At 47.7% G+C, this 14,310-nt stretch overlaps 1 protein-coding gene across 1 annotated transcript in view; it reads right to left on the bottom strand.

Moving 5' to 3' along the window:
• The window catches only part of ahnak (AHNAK nucleoprotein), a 95,673-nt gene extending 82,171 nt beyond the window's left edge, over positions 1 to 13,502 (bottom strand). The window contains exon 1 of the mRNA XM_069893866.1: positions 13,324 to 13,502. The gene's annotated coding sequence lies outside the window, so the exon portion shown is untranslated. The remainder of the gene's footprint in view (positions 1 to 13,323) is intronic.
• Between the last annotated feature and the right edge of the window lie 808 nt (positions 13,503 to 14,310).

Here is a 14,310-nt window from a genome sequence, read left to right as displayed (position 1 = left end):
TTTTTGTCAGTCTCTCAGACTCTGAGTAACATCATCGCCACTGTTAAATAAATGGTTTTAAGCTCATTTTGGCATGGACGGTATTTTGGCCCTCATCTTTACACAGCTACTGGAAGGGGTAAAAGCAGGACTCAGAGAAATGGACCAGAGCAGGGGGACGACTGTCCTCAGAGTCCAACTCCCAGAAAGAAACCTGAATAAATGAGGAAGAAAACTGGAGGGCCAGTGAGGGGCTCTGAGACCGTTGGCAGCTCGGCGGTCAAGGAACTCGCGCCAGTCAGCAGACGAGGTACCAGGGATCGTAACCGCAATGCAAGAGGGCGCCTCAGCAGTGTTGGAGGTTTGGATCTGGAGCTCAGATTGCGTGAGCACTGGAGGCAAATCCACAGGCACTTCTACGCAGCTGCCAAAGAGCAGAACATTTTCAGGAAATTGTCTGCTCCGGTGGCAGTGTGAAAAATATCAAGATGGAATTTATTATATAAATTCCATAATTTTTCCCTCTGGGACCCCTACACATTTTAAAAAATTGACCGCAGCCTCTCTATAAGGAACAGGCTCGATGAACCTGACGTTCCCCCTCCACCAAACTCCGCAACACAGGAAGGCTGTGCCCCTGTGTAAACGACCACATCGGAGTTAAGTATGCTAAATTTTTTTAAATAATTCCGAAGTTTCTGTGTAAAAGTGACTCCAGAGTTGGGGTAGGATTCTCTATTACTTCTGTTTCTCTGACTGTAAGGGGTGCTGGACAACTTCTGCTATAACACTACCTTATAAAGACTAAAGGAAATTTTGTGTAATATTTCATTTCCTGTTTCATTACAGGAGAATAAAATAATCTTGAAAAAAAAACACCATCTTTGCAGTGCAAGGTGAAACGTATCTGGGACTGATATGGAAATTTTGAATAAGAGCACAGAAGGCATGTTCTTCATGGAAATATTTGTCAGCAAATATTCCGACAGTTTACTTACATCTTAGCAAGTTCTCCTTTTTCTGTGCCCCAGCACTAAAACCTAGGGACCCTGCCAAAATACTTAAAGCAGCAAATAGCGAGCTGGTATTTTGTTTTCCCGCCAAACTTTGCAAAGGCTCATAACCAGACCCACAGAAAGGTCTCAGATTCTAAAAACAAGATGAACGGGAGTGGAAGTTAGCCAACATTCCTCTTGCCGTTTGCTAGCTGACCAATCCCTGCCTGGGATTCAGGCGAAGCTGCAGACTGGGCCTTCTCCACTTGGCTGAACAGGTACTCATGTGTTGTGATAGGCTTCCTCCACTCAAGCTACTTCTCCCTTCCCGCCATTCCTAGACCTGGATCCAGGCCAGCAAGGTTCTTCTGTACCTTAAAGCCTATCGTTCCTGATAGTGCACTACACCATGATTAGTTTCGTACACAAGGGTTGCTTTTTTATAAAGGATGCCAAACAACCAAGAAAGAAAGTCATGACGATGGGAAAGCTCCCAGGTTTTCCTTCCCAAGTTTATAGATTATGCTTGAAGGGCTCAGGCCTCAATGTCAGTTATGTTCCTTTATCATAAAGAACGCTGTGTGACTTGCTGAGTTTCTCCAGTATCTTTGGGTAATAAAGTGGCCATTTCTGCACCCCACTCCCATGCATGTCCATGGCCTCGTATGCTATCCCACCAAGAACTGGAGATTTCCATCTGGGCACTCTCCAACCAGATGCCATCAACATCAATTGCTCCAGTTCCTGCCAATCCACTCTCCATTCTCCCTCCCTTCCCTCCAGCTGTCCACCCCCTTCCCTCTCCATTCACAGAGCCATCACCCCCTACCCCCCTTGCTGCTGTGCCCTCCCTCCTTCTCCACCTATTACCTACTGCCTTTGGGTCTGTGCTTTTCCCCTCCCCCACCATTTTGTTCAGGCACTTTATTCCCCCCATGCCTTGATGAAGGGCTCATCAACCCGAAATGTTGGTTATGTTGGTTATCTTTGCAGTATAAAGTACACGGTTTGACCTGCTGAGTTTCTCCAGCGTTGCATTTTTAATACATTACACCTACTTGGATATAACATTATTACCGTTTAGTTGACCTCAAACAATGTCCCATCAACGACCATGTGGAGAGTGCTCCCTTCACAAGAAGAACAAATGTTCCTATATATGGCGAGCTGTCCTCATAAGAGCAATTGTTGCCATGTGGATAACACAATCTTCATTAGGGCAAGTAACTGTGGAAAACATCTGGGCACCATGACTCGCCTTCCATTAATCAGGACAACTTGTGACACCTATAAATGCAGTCTTACTAGATATGGTGAGGGTTTTATTTTTAAAAATAAATTTTTACACAGTCATCCTCAGTGGACAAAAATATTCAAGCCAGATATCCCATTCCAACAGGCCCAGTTACCATAGCGGTCAGCACGAGGCTATTATTACAGTGCCAGTGACCCAGGTTCGAATCTGATGCTGTCTGCAAGGAGTTTGTACAATTGCCATTGTGTCTGTGTGGGTTTCCCCCAGATGCTCCAGTTTCTTCCCAAAAACATACGGGGGACTGTATGTCAATTGGGCACCATGGTTTTAAAATGGCCAGACTTGGCTTCTACCATGCTGTAAATACAAATTGAATCATGAGCAGGGGTAATACCAAACATCTTCCCAGCAAGTAAATGTACAAATGAGCAGGTTAAAACGATATCTTTACCCAACCTCTACCAGAACACCTATCCAGCTGTGCATGATATTTCTGCCCTAACTGTCTGCACCTCAGTTGAGCTTCCTGAGTTACACACTGGGATACAAATGATTGCAGTGTGGAAATGTCCTGTCTTGGGACTTGGATTCAATCAGATTCTTTCCCCCCCCCCCATTTTTGGGATCAATCCATTGAGCACAATCAAAGAAATTTTGCCACGACACGGGCAGTCTAAAAAGGGAATTTGGAATCAATTCCTGCCCCACGATTTATCCTGCAGGACCCCTGCAACTTTTTCGAGGAAGCCTGCGGTGCAAGTTGTACTGGAAAAATTTACTAACGGTCATCCACTCGACTGTACGTCCAACTGCTGGAGCTGCAGCATTCAGGTACTTGCAGTCTAAACGACCACACGGGCAGTAATTTTTTCCACCCCCCATGATTTTTCCGACATCACAGGCTAAAAACCATAACTGACGTTCTGGGCCTGAGCCCTTCTTCAAGGCGGGTCTGTAATGTCGGTAATATCTCTACATCCCATAGATGCTGAGAGCCCACCTGAGTTCCTCCAGCATTTCTGTGTTTTTGCTGTAGTCACAGCGTCTGCAAATTTTTGTGTTTTGCTCTGATAATCCTCCCCCCCCACCCAATTTTCCCCCAAGTCTCCATTCACAGAGCCACCCCCCCTCCAGTCAATTCTCACCTCTCCTCATATCCAATTAACACCCTTTGTCTGGATGGGTCAGTTCATTTGCGGATGACACGCGCAGGTTGGAGGAGTTGTGGATGGAGCTCAAGGTCAAAGGTCACAACAGGATATAGACAGGATGCAGAGTTGGGCAGATGGAGTTCATTCCAGATCAGTGTGAGGTGATGCATTTTGGAAGGACAAACCAGAAGGCAGAGTCCAGCGTTAATGGCTGGTTACTTAACAGTGTGGATGAAAAGAGGGACCTTGGGGTTCAAATCCATACACCCCTCAAGGTCACTGAACTGGTTGACAGGATAGTTAAGAAGTCCTATGGGACGCTGGGCTTCATTAGTCGGGGGATTGAGTTCAGGAGTAGAGAGATCATGTTACAACTCTACAAATCTTTGGTGAGACCCCACTTGGAGTATAGTGTTCAGTTCTGGTATTATAGGAAGGATGTGGAAGCTGCGGAGAGGGTGCAGAGGTGATTTACCAGGATGACACCTGGATTGGAAAAACAAGCCTTTCGAGGCTATTTCATTTTGGAGTAAAGGAGGAGGAGAGGAGACTTTTAATAGAGGTCGACAAGATTATGAAAGGCAGCCAGCACCTGTCTCCCAGAACAGGATCAGCAAACACCAGGGGTTGTCTGTACAAAGTGAAGTGAGGGAGGTTTAGGGGAGACATCAGGAGCAAGTTTTTAAAAAAAATATAAGCACAGAGATTTATGGTGCCTGGAATGCCTTGCCAGGGATGGAGGTTGAAACACTGGGGGCATTTAAGAGACTTTTAGACAAGACACATGGATGTATTCTGCGCCAACTCTCAGGACAAGAAAAATCTCCAGAGGGTCATTAACCCGGCCTGCGACATCACAGGCACCAGACTTCACTCCGTTGAGGACATCAACAAGAGTGGGGGTCTTCAAAAAAAGCTGCCTATATCCTCAAGACCCCCAGCACTCAGGCCATGCCCTCTTCATTCTCCTACCATAGGTGGGGAGGGGGGGGTGAATAAAAAGGTACAGGAGACAAAAGACGAGCACAAGGGCAGCTTCTTCCCCGCTGCCATCAGATTCCTGAATAATCAATGAACCAAAGACACTGCCTGACTTTTCATGCACTGTTATTTTTAGAATATATATATATATATATATATAGTAATTGTTGTAAGATGGTTATAATATGAATGTTTGCTCTATGATGCTGCCACAAAACCCCACATTTCACAGCAATAAATTTGGATTCTTGAAGGACGAGAGGAAACCCATGCCGACACAGGGCAAACTGACTTAATTTCTTGCAGATGGTGCCAGATTCGAACCTGAGTCACTGTCGCTGACCGCTCTGCTACCCTGGGTGGCACGGATAGTGCAACTTTCTGAGAGCACCATAGACCCAGGTTAAATTCATCCCCTGAAGGTTCTGTCCCCTGTGCAAGTGCATGGATCTCAGCTGCACCCATTGTCTCTGTTGAAATATGGTGGGGTGTGGCCCGCAGCTCAGGTAAATATATTTTCTTCCTGATTTTACACACATTCAACTGCTGACATTAATCAAAACTTAGAACTCTTTGGATTGATTTCCCCCCCTCATTGGTCAGCTGCTCTTTAATAATCTATATTTAAATCTCAACTTTGCAAGCACACGGACTTTCTATTCTGAGCTTCTGGAGCCAGGGTGAATGCAAGAGGCTCGGTCGCGTGCAAATAATTTAATGCCATCTGCTAACCCTCCTCCCCATTCCACCTCGGCTCTTTCCTCTTCTACCCTCCCACCTGCACCCAACTACAGCCACTCACCTGTAAAGACACGAAAGCCAGCAGTCGCTTTTGTGTCAGTGACAGGGATCTCGCAGTGGCCAAACTGTTTCAATTCTGCGCTCCACTCCCACGCCAACACCCATGGCCTCGCGCACTATTCCCACCCCAGACTACCCATAAATTGGAGGAACTCTATTTTCTGGGCACTTGCCAACTGGATGGCATTAACGTCGACCTCCGATTTCTGCGTGCCCACTCTCTGTCCTCCCTCCCTTCCCTCAGTCTTCGTTCCTCCTGCTGTCCACCCCTTCCCTCGCAGAGCCATTCACCCCCCCCCGCTTGCTTATGTGCCCCTCCCTCCCTTATCCACCTACTACCTCTGCCTTTGGAACCATGCTTCCCCCCCCCAACCATTTTGTTTAGGCTCTCAATGATGGGCTCACACCCAAAACGTTAGTTAAATATTTTAATCTTTGCCACGTCAAGTATACTGTTCGACCTGCTGAGTCTCTCCAGCCACCTAATAGCCTGAATATGCACGAGATTGTCAGCTCTCGGAAGCCAAGCAGGCACAGGCCCGGTCAGTACTTGGAGGGGAGACCACCTAGGATCACCAGGGGCTTTAGGTTTCTGTGAGGGGCCCTGGACAAAGTGGTACTTCTCTCTGCCTTACGGTAGACGAAGAATTTCATGTTATATTCTAAATATCATATTACATGACAATAATGGAACCTTTACATTTATGTTTTTAGTTCATCCTTGTGCTCCTCCCCCTTCTCCAGCTCCCTGTTTTCTGCTCGTATCTTGATGAAGGGCTCAGGCCCACGACGCTCAGTGACCCTATACTTGCTATCGACGCTGCGTGAGTTTTCTCGGGAACATTAGTGTACGGCACTTGGGGCCCCCCCCCCCCCCACCGCCTCGGCGCCTGTAGGCTTCCTGGTTTAACTCCATTGCAAGCACCTGCAGATTTTGCTTTCCATTGGTCAGATTTCATCAGACCCTTTCAGAGGTTCCAGGCGGAGGTCCTTGTCCTAGAGAAGATTTGCAGGGGATACGATGCAAAACTAAAATTCTACCACCAGACATTGGACCATTACTGTGCTATTTCTGGCCAAGAAATGAAATGCAACATTAAAAAATAATACTGGAAGGCACAATTGTGTTAAGCCTCGGCTCGCTCAAGGATTCCACATGATACAAATCATTCATTGGAAAATTCGAATCAACTATGAGCTATTCCACAAGTTGCATCAATTTTGCATCCAAGTTGCTTCATTTTGTCTCAGAAAATTATTCCTTTTTAAAAAAAAAAGAAAATTGGTACACAAGCCAACCATGGCAGCCATTTTGTGAACATCAATTCTTCTGCATTTGACGGTGTAGGGCACAAGCAGTGAGCAAGCACAAAACTCAAAAGACTGTACAACAAGCTTTATTCCAGTAAAAGTCTGGAACACCAGTTCGTGCCTTGGGCTGATTGACAAGCCAGCCAGGTGGAGTCGGCCCCTTAGGCTGTCTACCTGCAGGTACAGAGATCGCCCCCAACCCCCTGCAATCGACTGGTGGTTATATCACCACAGATGGCGCTTGTTGAGTGAGGAATACCATTCGAACTCCCCTGCTGCTTTTCAGGAGGGGTCGCAAGACCTAGCAGAATTCAAATGACTCCTTAAGTGCACAGCTTTTTGCTTTACAGGCTCCAGTGTTTTAGAGAAGCCAGCGGTTGTGCGCTCACTTCATCTCAGGAGGAAAGTATTCAAATTGTATAGTACACGTTCAACTTTTTAGGACGTTCAACGCAAAATCCCAAAGGGTTTGTGAGTGATCACTGAACACTTGACATTTTTCCCAACTACTCTTGTAACGTTACCAGATCCCAAACCCTGCCCTCTTAGATGCACCTCCCTTCCCGCTGCTCTCCAGAAAAATACAGATCCTGGTCAGTATGCAGGCCCCTTGGGCACCTCGAGCACCAGCTCTTTGGTGTAATCCTCACGACACTGAACGTAAACAAGCAGCTGGGCCGAAGAGGGCTCTCCTGACCTTGAATCCACTTCCCCACCTGTATGTCTTGCTGGAATCACTAGATTTGTGACAGAGAGCTCTACCGGATTCCAGCTCCCACTTAGCTGATAGGAACTCTGCATAGGCTTGCTGTTGCAGGGCCAGGGAAGAGGGTTTATAGGATCCAACAGGTTTCCTGTCCCGATCGTCATAAAGAGACCGCCAGTGCAAAATGTGGAGATGAACAACCTGGGAATCTGGTGCAATGCATCATGCCACATTAAAGCGGGGCTCAACCAGAGAGCGCCTGAACCCCATCAGAAAATGTGAGGGTGGAGGGCCAGGAGGAAAAGTAGTCAGAAAAACTTTGACAATTGAGTTAGTAGTGGTATTTAACCAATAGAGTCTAAACAGAGGAATCAAACACGAAAACCATTGGGCAGCACAGTTAGCGTGACACTATTAGAACGCTAGTGACCTGGGGTCAAATCTGGTGCTGTCCGCAAGGAGTTTGTATGCTCTCCCCGTGGGGGGCCTCTGGATTCCACCCATCTTTCAAAAGGTATAGGTTGTCAGTTAATTTGGGAGAAATCGGGGCTTAAATGGTCAGAATAGGCTTCTACTGTGCGGTAAATATGGAAAAAATGTCATTAATGGCCAAAACAAAACAAAAAAAATCTCTTCAGACCAGGATGGTGGGTGGGAAGCTAGGAACAACAGGGTGGATCATATTCCATTAGGTGTGTGGGCCTTAAAGGAAGGCAAGATTGGGCTTGTCTGGGGCACATTTCCCTTCAGCCTAGCACATTTACCACCTCAGCTGCCAAAAACGAAGAGCGACCTGATTCACGCAAACCAAACTCTGAATGCTGGGCTCGAGAGTGGGAGAACCAAAAAGGTCAACCAAAACAGGGCCCTCATTTTGAAAGTGGCACCATTTTAATATGGGCCAGTTGTGGCCAGGGCAGAAAGAACCTGCCCCTCCAAACTGGGGCTTATTTCACCTTTGATTTGCTTGTACCTTGCTTTCACTCTGAGTGAACCTACCAAGAGTCAACTTGGATTATTCTCTCTCCATTAAAAAGAATAGCAATGTCAGTGAGATTGAGAAAATCTTTAGGGCAGGCTACTCAAACCTTAGCTCTTGCTCTTTCCCCTTTTCCTTGTGTAAAATTCATAGAAGCATACAAAATTATGAAAGGCACAGATAAGAAAGAGGTAGGTAAATTTGCAGGGAAACCAGAACTAGGGGAAGTAGCCTCAAGATCCAGGGGAATCTGTTCCCTAGATCGGAGATGTGGAGGAGCTGCTTTTCCCAGAGGGTAGGGAATTACCTGCCCGTTGAAGCAATGGGGGCGACTTCAGTAAATATACTCAAGACAAGGTTAGATAGATTTTTTACATAGAGAGGCAGGTCAGTTGAGATGAGCCGATTATCAGATTAACCATCATCACACTGAATGGGGGAAGCAGGCTCAACAGGGCCGGATTGGCCGACTCCTGCTCCTCGTTCGGACCTTTTCAATTTCAGGAAGAGTTGCCGACCAATTTCAAGTGAACTGTAATGTTCAGGGCGAAGCTGATCCCGGGAACAAATGGTTCAAGAAGCAGGGCTTGCAGAATTCAAGTCTCAGGTGGAGTGCGAGGAAAGGCTTCCTTCACTCCGGGAGCAAGGATGGTTCTGAAACTCCACTGCTTACAGTGTCGTGGGAAAAGCAGTGTGTGTGTGTGTGTGTGTGTGTGGTGGGGGGAGGGGGTGGGACATTTACAGCTATGCTGGACGGGCTGACTGGCCCACGCCGCAGTGACTCCACGAATGCCTCCGGGTTCAGCACATCTTTTCACTGGGAACCTGACAGTAAATATTTACAAATTGTTTCCCACAGTCAGAGCTTCAAAATATTCTCAAGCAATGTCCTATTTTTAATTTTTTTTTTAATGAACGATTTCTACGAGTAGTTCGTTGATCTTGACATTCCTGAGAAATTTTAAAATGCTCAGCTAGGGATAGAAGTTTATTTTATTTCCCCGCACATCCCCCACCCAACCCATACTGAGTCACATTTGCAAATCTCTTTGTTAAAGTAGCTTCTCGTCCAAAGCTTTTCTTTATACATAAAAAAAGTCACCTCAAATCCATAACCACACCTTATCCGACATCGCACCTCAACGCACACCCATACCCAGTGTAACATTAAAACAACAGCTGTTTGGCACGTACCAGGCAGAACAACAGTCAACGCTGACCTCAACTTCAGGAACTGTCCCAAGGCACTTTACAAAGGCATAATCAAAGGCTGACACTGAACCAAAAGTCACTGGAAGCTTCCAGCAAGATAAATAACCACTAAAGCTGGTTTTGGTGTTATTGGTTAAAGAATGTGTTGACATAGATACCCAGGAAACAACGCTGCTCTTTTATTAACACAGTCCAATATAATCGGCAGCAATAATTTCAGCTGAAAATTTACCCTCTCCCCTCAAAACTCTCAGTATTGCAGCCTCAATGCACGAAATATTTTCTATGTATAATTTTTTGATAACTTTTAAATTTCGAGGTAACAAAAAATACCCCAATTAAGCTACAATCCCCTGGACGTTTCGAACGGCAGGAAGGGAACCCAAGCCGCCGCGGGAAGAACCTACAAACAACGCCGGATTCGAACCCAGGAAGAGGGAGGGGAGGGGAGTGGTCGCTGGCGCTGCAACGGCGTCGCCCCCACCTCAATCGCCGCGCCCGAAACCGACGCGGTTGCAGTGAGGGGCACGAGAGGTTGGAATCGAACCAGTCTGCACAACTGAGCTGCCCTGATTTTTTTTTAAACCCACGGCCTCCTCCCCCCAAAAAATCCCTTGGCGTTTCAATACAAATCATACACTATTTGGTGATAACTGCATTCTGGTTCCCCCCTTTTTTTTTGGGGGGGGTCCTCAATAATCTCTGCATTGCAGAGATTTTATTTTCTGTCTCAAGGTTAAATTTTTTGGGGGTAACGTACGCTATCAAAGGATCGAGCCAGAATTTAACTTTTCTCAGAATTTCCTGGAACCCATCGTGCAATGCGGCTGCCAATACTCAAAAAAGCTGAGACAGATGAACAAATTAAAACAACGCTATGTGGTAGTTGATCACCCAAGCAAGAAATTCATCGACTCAAAAATGGGATTTCCAGTTCAAGATGGTCTTGTAATAGAGGGAGGGCGCCCAATATTTCTTGTAATAGAGGCAAGGCGCGCAATGTTACACGCATCTGCCCGTCACCCGAAGAGAAACCAGAAGAAAGTCCCCCGAGCCCGTTCACGTTTACAATCTACACTTAACTCTCATTTTCGTCTCGACTTTCTCTCACCACAATTATCACTGATAATGCAGATGGAGGAAATGGACACAGGCTGTTTCAGACTGAATTTCCCGCCACGGATGCTGGCTGGCCTGCTGAATTCCTCCAGCCGTTTGCTTTCATCTCCCGACATCTGCTGTCTCTTGCCATGCAAACATCTTATTATCTGACCTCACAGAGGTGCATTTTTTAGCAAACAAGCAAGGCACCCTCAAATTGAGTCGTGCACGGACTCAAAGGCCGCTCAAAATACCCCGAGGAAACCCGCACGGACACGAGGAGAACGCGCCAGATTCGAACCCGCGGTGGTCGCCGGCGGTGCAGGGAACGTTGCAAGCCGTCCAGTAGGGAGGTTTCCAAAGCCCAAAAAATGTACGACTGATTTTAAACAAAAAGGGAACTGGGTCGTTTTCGTTTCGTCGCAGCTCCTTAACGCACGATATCGTACAGATTGGACATCTCTCAACACTGGAATGAATGCAAGATCAACGCAGTCTTATCTTGGAAACGGATTCTTATCTGGGAGCAGGCTGTTAGTTTGCACATTCAGGAACGGGACGGCGAGAATCCCAGCAGGGAGTGGAGACCGAATCTGCCACGTTATGGAGCTGACTCATGCCAATCAGGGGGGCATGGATTAAAAGCAGAATCCAACAAGACAGGATTGTAGAGCACCCATACATTATATTGACAATTAATTTTATTAACCTTTCAGACTCTCACCCCCCCCCCCCCACAGAAGAGTATCCACAACCCAGCTATTAATTTGCCCCGACAATCAGACCACGCGTGGGCAGAAAGGTCCCTGGAAAGCCAGAGAGAGGCACGATCCTCTCCACCACCCAATCCTTCGCCCCTGACCCTCCTTGGTCCAACACCTTCTGCCCGCCGCCCCCCCCCCCCTCCGTAAAGCATCCAACTTCTAAGACGGTAGTTTTCCCTGTTGCATCTATGTCTGTTCTGTAGCGATCAGCCACTTGCGTCAAGCCCACTGTTGCAATGCTGAGACTCCTTGGACCCCTGTGTACATAATTTGAGATAAGACGGGAGATGTTTCGGAGAAGATTTGCAAGAATGATACCAGGAACGGGAAGGGGGGCTAGCATTTGAGGAACCCTCGTTGGCTTTTGGACTGTATTTGGCGGGGTACAGAAGAACTTCACAGTGGCACGTCGAATGCTGACAGCTCCGGATGGCGCAGCGTCGGAAAGGATGTTTCTCACGGTAGTGGGGTGGTGGGGGGGTAGTCTGGGTCGAGAGGGAACAACTTCAGGACCAAAGGGACTGCGGGGGGGGGGGGGAATAACGCCTCGAGCCAGGAGGTCGTTGGCTGCATTTAAGGCCGAAACCGACGGGCATTTGATTAATCAGAAGGCAGACTCGATGGGCCGACTGGACTGCTCCTCTGCCTTGTGAGCATGGGCCCACTGGCAACATCTCTGCACAGGAAAGTGGGCGCGGGTAGGCGCAACTCTGTGATCCACCAGATTGGCCATTCCTCGGAATCCCACCCACCCAGACAGGCCGGGGTGGTTCACAGTTAAGTCAGCAGACCCTCCCCTCCGGGATAATGACTGTCAGGGCCAAATACCTGCTGATGACCTGCCTTATGGTAGAGTGAATGTCGTGTAATATTACACCTGTTTTATTACATGAAAGAAATCGGGCTGAACATTGGGCGCAAATTTTAAAAAAGATGCATTTTTTAAAAAAAGGGAAAGCCCACATCTTGACTCCGGCGGGTCCTAATCCCCTTGCACAATCGCCCCGATTACTCAAAGCCCATGCAGCGACACGCCCTTACACATCTTTCCCCTTGTTCAACACATCTGCGCCAAAAGTCTTGGCCACCTTGTGCTTTTTAATGATCGCGTTGAAACAGGACACAGCTGCCTTTATATATATATATATATATATATATATATATATATATAAAAATTACACACAGACAGAGCTGTGCATTAACTCGTATTGTGCCGGCGAGTCAACGAGTCCGATCGCCCCTTCCCATGGTCAACACCCGCCAGTAAAACTCTCCGACCGCCCGAAAACTGGCTCGAAACGCTCCGACACACGCCCCATTCTGTGATAATATTCGCGGTAAGCCTTCCCCTGCCCGTTCAGGGATTGGGGCAACGATGCACCGAAATGCCCCGCCCACTTCCAAGGGGTTCATTGCCCCCTCCTGATCCTCGCCCTTGTTCAACGCTGTCTCTCTCTCTCCCCCCCCCCCCCCCCTCACCACCTTCCTTTGCAAGGTGACGGTACCTACGAGAGGTCTTCCCCCCTCCCAACTCCACCAGCTTCTGCTCAAAAGTTCTCCAGTGTTTCCAACCACAGCCGCACGAATTCCAAGCTTCACATCCTGGCTCGTCGCCCAGAGGCTGGGCTAACAGAGAAAAAGGAGAGGCTTCCCCCCCCCCTCTCCCTCTCGCACACCCACATCGAGCCCGATGCAAAGAAACTTTCAAAATTAAAACCTTGCCAACGTTCCACGTTAAAAAAAAACACCAAATTCCAACGCCTGATTATTCTTTCGGGACCCGAAAGCCTGATTTTTGCAACTTTTTAAAAACAAAAAAAAAACTTTCTGACGTACTAAAATTCTTCGGATTGAGATATCTATCTAACGTTCTCTGTTTTGATTTCTTTCCACTGTACACCAAGGGCAAACTTTCCTCTTTAAAATAAAAATGTAGCATGGAAAACTTTCCCCCCCCCAAAAAAACTTTTGCAACACTTAGCCAATCACTGAATGAGCTTCCAAACTTTTACCCGAACTAAAACTTCAAAGCAAAATTGCATTTTTTGACAAAGAAAACCACACCTCGTGGGTTTCGCGTCGTTTTACCTGGTGGGCAGCGATTTTCTAGCCTTACAGCCCCCGACGACTTTGCATTGTGTCGGACACACCAATGCTCGCCCGGTTACTGAATGCAGCACTCAAGTGTAGCCCCAGCCTACAGATCTCAATAATAAAGTTCGCCTGTTGTAGGGCTGGGCTCTTGTACACAACCGGGTGTGTCCTTTTGGGGTGGAGATTCGTGTCGCGTTGAGAGAGGGAGGAGTTGGGGGGGGGGTGGTGTGGAAAGTACAGATTATACATGATGCATTCGTCATGCGCCGTGGCAAAGCTCGACTCGAGCCGACAGCGAGGAGAGGAGAGTGCACAAGGTAGCCTGGACCATTCCGGTTATCCCAGAGCAGAGGGACAAAATGCAGCCTGTTGAAGCAAGACAGGATGACCTCACACTCGCTCTGTAAAACCCAATATGCCCGCAGCAGACGGCACAGGACAACCGCCCCTCCTTCACCATCATCACTACCCCCAGAGCACAGCCAATATTTCCCCTATCTCTGTCAGTGGAGGAGATGCAGTCGAGCATTTAGAGTACGCAGTAGTTGGTTTGGGGGGGTACTCCGATACGTAAAACCCTGCGAAGGGTCATGGACGCGGCTCAGGACCTTCCCTCCCCGCCATCGCGAAGGCCCTGCGGGGGCCTTCTCCGAGGGCAGCAGCGGTCGTCGAGGGCCCACGTCGCCATCAGGAAAGAAGTGTCGGGGCCACAAGACCCGCGCCGCCAGGCTCAGGAGCAGCTCCGCCGCTAGACTCCTCAACGGCAAACTCAGTCAGGGACTCATCACAATATTTAAATCGTTTTCTCGGCATTGCACGGTCAGTCTGTTTGCATTTCTCTATCTGTTTGCATGTGTACAGTTTATTCTTTGGATTACCGATTAGTGGTAATTCTGCCGCGCCCGCAGGAAAAAATAATCTCAGCGTTGTACATGATGTGTATGTACTCTGACAATAAATTGGATTCTGCATTGACGAAAC

This window comes from Narcine bancroftii, chromosome 8 (genome assembly GCF_036971445.1).
Source record: "Narcine bancroftii isolate sNarBan1 chromosome 8, sNarBan1.hap1, whole genome shotgun sequence".
In the NCBI taxonomy this organism is placed as follows: domain Eukaryota; kingdom Metazoa; phylum Chordata; class Chondrichthyes; order Torpediniformes; family Narcinidae; genus Narcine; species Narcine bancroftii.
The sequence above is the reverse complement of the archived record's forward strand: the minus strand, read 5'-3'. Positions and strand labels throughout refer to the sequence as shown.